An 8,251-nucleotide genomic window follows, 5' to 3' on the forward strand; every position below is an offset into this window, starting at 1 on the left:
CTGTTGCTATCTCGAAGAAAGAAAGCTTTCGCTTGCTCACAATGATTAGCCTGTAGACCTTGATGTTTTCTCAGTATTTTTCTGTTTTTCTGTGATACCAGCGCGTATTTATTCCCTGGTGTCCTGAGTAAAACCATTCTGTTGTTAGTTCAGCGCTGTGTTTTGTCCCTTCTTTGTTTGGATTCGAGCCGTGGCACTGGGTTACAAGAACCATGTTCGACCAACTCGACCACCAGTTCATGCTGCACTGCCACACAAGACCACCGTCTACCTAATCTCCACGGCTGACCAACCAGATGGTGCCACCAATGAATCACTGAGAGAGCGGCCTGGTTTGTTTTGTCGTCGACACAGATGATGCAAATATCCGGCTGCCGACCAAGTGCCATTTCTGCACGAAATTTGAGCTCGAACAATTCACTGGTTTAGCTTTGAGGAGCAATCCACAGCATGCGTTTAATAACAGAAGAGTATATGTCAAGCCTCGCTATGCCAACTAGATCGCAGCTTTTGTTCTAAAAACACAAGTACTACTTGTCCTCGACAAATGCATTGCACACAACACATCACGGCTGGAGAATATTGAGCTGCCCTTTCTGCTTCCTAACACCACTGCTTCCCTCCAATCTGTGGATCAGGGAACAATTCAGTCTCTAAAAACCCGTTACCGCAAGCAGGTGCTTTAACACGTTATTTTGTTTGCAAGCAGGTCGAAAGTATGGTACTACTCTTCATAGCACAATACATATATTAGTGCATGTGTGGCACAAAAACCACCTGCAATAACTGCAAACTGCTACAAACACAGCAGCTTAATTCAGAGCACTGACACCACCGATGTAAATGAACCACTCGAGTAAGTTGCGGGGCTAGTTGGTTCATAATGCATAATGATGGAACTAGCGAAACAGATGCGATGTTGTGTTTGTGCCTCCTTGTTCTTGTCCTGAGTCTGTTTTGCTTATTCCACCATTGTAAATGAACCGGGTGCCAAGTACGATGGAGAAAGACTATAAAAGGATTCTGCCACCGAATATTCAGCTGGGCAATGGTTGCAATCGACATTGACACTGTCGTTACCAGCCGACAATGAAATCGTTGAAGAAGCTTTGCGGTTGAACAGCCAAGTTCCAAAGATGACAACGCATGTAATGAACTGCTGAGTCACGCTGTGGAGGCTGTTGAGGCCCTGAGTGTCTGGAAGACGTGTGTGCAGGTTCTACAGACAGCGTGCGCACACCGCATCATTTGGCAGAAGTGTACTAAGTAGTAGTAGTGATGCAAGTTTGCGTACAAGGGAGTCAACAATAACAGATTTTTTTTAAAAATTAAAGCTCTGTTGATGTGGGGCACTTTGTTGCGTTTTTTTCTGCCTCTCTCAATAATTTGACATTCAGTTAATTCGGACATTTCTTCGTGTCCCACGAAATCCAAAATAATAGGCTTTTACTGTACCTTAAAGGAGAACTTCAGGGAATTTTCAAAGATTTTGAGTTCACTAGTATCACATTACACTTTTTGAACGTGTTTGTTTCAGTTACAAGATATATAGTTCTTCAAAAAATGAAATAATAATATGTCAGCAACTAAAACACTGAAACCAAAACGAATTTGACCAAATAGATCAAAATATCGTTTCAAAGATTATGTAATATAACCTGTTATAGACGGTTTCCGTGTTTGCAAACAATCCGCGCTCGACGCTGATTGGTTGCCCTCCGGCAACTTCCGGCTGTGCCTTTTCAAAGAGTGTGCAACACGAGACCAGTGCGTCGGTGATTCTCTGTGCTGCCTTGGGCTGATTCTGAATGCTGAATATAATTATCGACATGTCGAGCGGCTACTTTAAGGCACTCAGCACCGAAGCGAGGGATCGGTATCTCCAGAAGCTTGTCTTTAGAAGCGCAGAGCTGCCCGACCCGCTGGACGATGATGTGGTGCGCTTCTCGTTTTCGTCTGGCTCCAAAAACCTTCCGCCAGTCACTGCCGGGGACATTTTTGTTTATCTTGTGGAAGGTGTGTGTTTTTACACAAGAGAGCAGTTTAAAAATTACAAGATCACCAAAGCTTACAATGCATTTGTCAGTGGGAAAGTGAAGTCTCTTGCATCATTCAAGTCCGGCAAGCTTGGGGAAGGCATCGTCGTCGTAGTGGCAACTGTAGAAGCTAGCCAAGCTTTGTCGAAAACATATCGCCCATGGTGCGTTGTTAACGACGACGGAACCGTAGTCACTCGTCATTGCACCTGCATGGCTGGGTAAGTAAACAATAATCTCAAAGGCAACCTTAACTGCTTGCATGTGTTAACCTTTGTAGAGCGCTCGTGCGATTTACTGTGAAGCTAAATAATCGGAACTGTTCTAGGAATTCACCTCCTGTCTTTCCTTCCAGTCGCTCTCACCATTATTTCCTTCTGTCCTGTTGCTGTCCCTGTTTTCTGTCAGCCATAACTCGCGTGCCGCAAGTGCAGATGGGAATTACCGTGACTGCCGGCAGTCATTTCCTTTCGTATATGTTGCGAAAAATAACTGCTACAGAGAGACAGCGGTTGCAGCTGCTTTCAGGGCAATGCGCATAACAAACAAGGGAGTTTAGGGACTCTGAAAGATGCCGCAGACAGCCCGATGCCAATGCAAATTTTTAAACTGTGGTTGTTTGTGAGGAAACAACTGCCCTCACATGTTTAGAAGCTGGTAATGAGCTGTTCGGTAAATGGTTCTTTTTGTATTTTTTATATTTAATTTCCAGCTAGTAAACGTGACGTCAATTAGTTTCCCGCATTAACAAAAACCCCCTTTGTCATCCATGGCATTAGATTTGTTTCTTTGGTTTTCACTTTCAAGGATAATACTTCAAACTCAAGCAAATGGCTTAGGCATAACAGCGATGCAAAGCCCAGTATTGTGGCATTAGCAGAGCACGGGCGTTAATATTTGCCCATTTCTAATGCAGCACTGCACTCGACAAACTTTGCAATGGTTACTTGAATTATGGACTAGAACAGTCGTGCTGTTACACGACACCGCTGGAAACTTCATTAATGTGTTTACAGTGTAAATGTGAGCATTGAATGTCTGTGTACATAAACATAGTTTTCAACGATTGAGGGATGTTGGTACTCATCCTTTGCTTTGTTTAATGTCTTCTTTACAATGTTTTTTGGTAGTACTGTTAAGTTGTTGTGACTGCACTCTTGCAAATTTCAGACTAGGATAATGCTGCACTCACGTTGCTGCACTGCTGTTCAGTGTGGAGGCAAATGTGAAATATGGCCTGCACAATCCATCGCCAACTGATGTTGCGTGCAAGTGGATCGAGGTGTCAAGGAAGGGCACAGTAAGCACGAACAGCTTAATTTTTTTTCTTCTGCAATCCTGTCATGCCATGTAAGTCGTCCTCATCGTAAACTGAGCTGTCAAAACTGGTGCAGGCGGCACCAGTCAGTGACATATTTTTCAAGCCGAAGACAGGTCAGCCAATGCCCCAACCTGTCCCTAGAGCCCAAAATAATGCACCAACCTGGACCAATCAGCAAGTTCACAGCTTCTTGCAGCAAGTCAAGGTAAAAAGAAAAAAGTCTTACTGAAGCACATACGGGCAGCTTGCACTTATTTGCCTATGAGTTGTACTTTGGTAAAGGTACAAGCAAATAGGGGCTTGTGTGTTCTTTTTGCCACTTGTAATATGAGGAGAATGCATTTATACACTCCTGCTGTTCATTTTTTTCAGGTACTGTTATAAATAAATGCTAACTGATGTTTGTGTTACTGTGTTACCTAGTTTACACTGCGTGCCATGAATATGCTTTAACATTTATTTTGCTTCCATGTCAACAGGCATTCGCACCAAACACTCTGCTGCTATCATTGGTTACAGACAGCGAAGACACAGATTCTTCACCAGAAGCAGCTGTCCAAGAAGAGCAGTTCAACGAGTCCCACTCGAGTGAACAAGTGCCACAGTTTCCGCTTCATTCCATATATGAAGGCATGGATGTACAAGCAGCCACAAAAGTGCAACTAACAGATGCATGTTGCAGTGATATTGAAAAAGCAACACGTGGGCAGTCGAAATCATTGACGTGGGCGCAAGAACGAAAAGGACGCATAACAGCATCATTAATGCATCATGCGGTATCATGCAGGAGTGGTGCAGATGGACTCGTCGCTGAGATTATGGGGTACGTAAAAGCACCACAAACTTTTAACCTTCGCTGGGGCTGTAAAATGGAGCCAAAAGCTAAACAAGCATTCTTGGCTCACGAGTCAGCAGCACATCAAGACTTCCAGATCCACGAGTGTGGTTTGTGCATCATTGGGAAACAGCTATACCTGGCTGCATCTCCTGACGGCATTGTATCTTGTACATGCTGTGGAAAAACTGTACTGGAGGTGAAGTGTCCTGCCTCTGTGAAAGGACAACCACTGAAATCTGCTTTAAAAAAGTTGCCCTATTTAAACGAATGTATGCAGCTAAGGAAGGAGCATGCCTACTACAATCAAGTGCAGGCTCATATGGTAGCAACGCAGCTCTCTCGAGCGTACTTTATGGTATTTACAGGCTGTGCTCTAACTATTGAAGTTATTTCATTATATGAGAGCTTCTGGTCTGTTGTGAAATCAAAATCAGAAAGCTTTTTTTAAACACATTTTTCCTGAGCTGGAAAACATGAGCTGCCCTAAACAAATGCAACACACCATGACGACATGCACCTGCCGAGGTGCCAAATCTGGCCGCGTTGTGGACTGCTCACAGTGCAACGACACTTTTCACCTCAAATGTGCAAAACTGAAACGCACTCCTGCATCCTGGGTTTGCATGAAATGCCAAACCAACAGTCATTCTCAGAGCAACTGAGTTGAAGTGCATATCCAGTCATAGACAGACAATCTGACAAAATGGAAAGCAAAATATTTTATTGTCAATGAGGGGAAATACCCGAATTATAGTTGAAAACTAATAATTAGCTATGAACAAACTCTGCTACATACAAAACTACTTATTTGCTTGGTTGCATCTGTCCTTTGTTAAAATTTGTAAGACATGGATCACTGTGTACTATCCTTCTACAGAACCTTATTTTTCTCTTGTGCTGCTTTGGTTTGAACCACCAAACATCTGTGACATTGGTCAGCTTAGGTCATGTGAAGGAGGAACTACATTATAGTAGCAATTTTAATAGCTGTCATTGCGGCTCTTGAGAAAGCCCGCTTTAGTGTTGTAATAAAATTAAATGAAGCATCAGTACCAAAACGGACTTTTGATGTTAGTTATTGTATGGCTCAAACTGAATTATGAGTGATTTATCTGTTGTAGACAGATATCATCTGACGACACACGTGTACCAACTTTTTGTGTACCTTTACAAGCATTAAAATAAGCAACCAAAAATCACATGCTTGCAGACAATAAGAAGCACAGTACAGATATAACCAAAGGCATATGCTAATAAAATTTTTGTTTACATGGTAGCATGGTCTCATTCCATACAACGAATGGTATCACTTCGCATTGAACTGTGCATCCCATTTCACCCTGCGCTGCTCTTAAGTGATTATGCAATTGTTGATATGTCTTCTGTTTTTAACTTGTCGTCCCACTTGTCGTTGACACACCTCGGCCACTTTCTCTCTCCTGAGAAGAAGGCCGAGGTGTCTACTTTATTGGTTGGTAGCCTCCAGATCCTTGGCCTCTTAAGGACGGCTGCTGAGGTTACCCGACCTCCATTCAAGCTTTTAATACTAGCCATTTATCAATCTAGTCTTCGCTCTCTATACTAGGTACAAGGAAATAACTTGAAACTTTCTACACCGCTTTTTTTCTTATCTGTAAATTCTGGCAAAAAATATTTCCTATACCTTGAGCTTGGCGCATGATAGCCTTAGCTGCTTATGCGCCATTAAACCCAACACAACACACAACGCATGCAAAAAAAAGCCATAACACAGTTACTCTTGAAGAGTTACTCTGCATACACAGAGTGCAGACTTCCAACTTTTATTCGAAAACGCTTCGAGCATTCCTTTTATAAGCACCACATCACTCCATGACACAGCCCGGGTTCCAACATAGCAGATAAGTTTAACAGTTGAGTACAGCAAATCTGGAGAACCAATCTAAAACACCAGAAGTGTGTGCATGCCTAAACACCCTGGACAACTAGATAAAAGGAGAGAGGAAGGTTAAAAACCTGAGGGTGAAACAAAAATTCAAATAGAATTAAGCATGGAAACGGCCGAACCATGATTACGAGCGAAACTTACTAAGCAACTAGGATGAGACATGGAACGAACGGTGAAAACTGATGAAGGTGCAAGCACTAAAAAGAGTAAGCAATAAAAGCGAACCCATATGAATGATACAAAACAAGATTAACAACAATTCTAAAACCATGAGACCAAGAGTGAAAAATTGAAGCAACTATAAACAAAGGTAAAGGCGAGGCGAGGATGACAAAGGCTAAAACCAGGCTAAAATCAATGAAGGATGGAAACAAGAAACAGCAGTAAACGTGCAGGGTTAAAAAAAGACAGTTTAAAGTGTTGCTTTCTAAAAACAAGATTTCTTTATTCAAAAGCAGAATGGACGGTGTGCTCACACAATTGTCTGCATTCCTTGCGATTAGGAAGGACTCGATTACTCATGATGGTTCTTAACTATAGGAGTTTGAAGGCTGACGAGTGCACTAAATACAATGAGGATTTTGTCAATGGTTGCTTGATCACCATTTCCAGCTCTCTTCACAAAGCTTATTGGAAGTACTGTCTGGAACACCCTGAAGACTTTCAGCCGCTGTATGGCCCGTTCCACATGTATGCGTACACTGGAAAGCTTTCTCGATGCAGTAACTTCATCCCCTGGTAGCTGTGTCCTTCGCTTAGTCAGGGAAGGCATCAAAATTGCGGCACCACGTGCAGCAAACATTTCTTCACATCGGAACCCCCTGTCTACTAAAAACAAGTCTCCTTCTTCGACCTTGGTAAGGAGTCCACTTTTCTAGGTCAACTCTTTGTCAGAAACTCTACCTCCCTATGCTCTCGAAACAAAAGATATGGCTCCTGAAGGTGTGATAGCGAGAAGCACTTTCACAGTGTTGTGGCGTGTATAGTTCGAATAAGTCTTGCTTCTGGCATCCATGTGTGTGGGCCTTTGAATAAACAACTCTGTGCAATCAATTATCCCTCTCAGGTGATCAAATAATTTGTCTTAGAACGCTTTAGGCTGGTGTGATTCAAGTGCACGTCGAGATGGCCAAATGGCAAATTTATGCATGTTTGCTGCCAGCACATCGATCCATGAGTGAAAAAAGACACTTACACTGCTGACAGAAATTCCAAACAGAGAAGACAGGTCTTTAGTCACAAGACCGAGCCGTAGACGCATCAGCACAAGAATGAGCTGCTGTTCGGCATCAAGTGAAGTCTTGTGGCTTGGCGTCCAGACAGACAGCGCCAGCTGAAGCAATGCTTTCAACATCTCTATTGAAACAAGGCCTGTATGAAATTTCACATTCTCATCCGACTGCATGACTACATCCCTTGTCACATTCGAAATGTTTGGTTTTCCATGGCTTTCCAGTTCGGAAATTTTTTGTTTGGCTGTTGCAACTTCCAGCTCTAAAGAGGCTATCCGGTCCTTAAGGGACCTGTTTTCATCGACGAGATATGCAATGTCCTGCATGGAGAGTGTAGTCTCGGTATCGGTGTCGCATGTTCTGTGAGCAGTGTCCTCATCCGTGACAGCTTCACTTGCAGCGATGGAGAGGCCAGGATCAGCTGCTGCAGACACAGCTGCCTTTAAGTCCTGCTTCTTTTGAGCACGCTCGTATCTTGCCAGCTTCTGCTGCGAATTACTTTGCACTCGGTACGGAAACATTGCTGGAATGTTGTCCGGATGGTTCGGGTCAGACGAAGGCTTGCCTAAAAAAAAAAAATTGGACGAAACATGATCAAGCATGATGTGCACTCTAAGACAAAAACGCGGACAAGGGGCGCTGCTACAGTCTCGGTCTGCTAGTCCATGCACAGCGGTCCTTGTTCTGAAAAACAAACTGTGCATAACAAAGGCTCTGCTCGAGGTTCTATTGAGCTACAGCTAAAACCTGCAGGGAGTGTGTCGCACCATTCGTAATCTTTCACAAGGTACCCTCCTTGGTGTGGAGACAAAATCGCAAAAAGTAATCAAACTTCACTCGGCGTTAGCACAGAAGTGACTTATCATACGCTGCCTTCAATTAACTGGCAAGTGCTGC

General features: G+C 43.3%; 1 pseudogene; it reads right to left on the reverse strand.

Annotated features, from left to right (window-relative positions):
* Positions 1-6,346: 6,346 nt before the first annotated feature.
* LOC144130162 (uncharacterized) lies at positions 6,347-7,895 on the reverse strand (annotated as a pseudogene).
* Positions 7,896-8,251: the final 356 nt, after the last annotated feature.

Source organism: Amblyomma americanum, chromosome 4 (assembly GCF_052857255.1).
Source record: "Amblyomma americanum isolate KBUSLIRL-KWMA chromosome 4, ASM5285725v1, whole genome shotgun sequence".
NCBI lineage: Eukaryota > Metazoa > Arthropoda > Arachnida > Ixodida > Ixodidae > Amblyomma > Amblyomma americanum.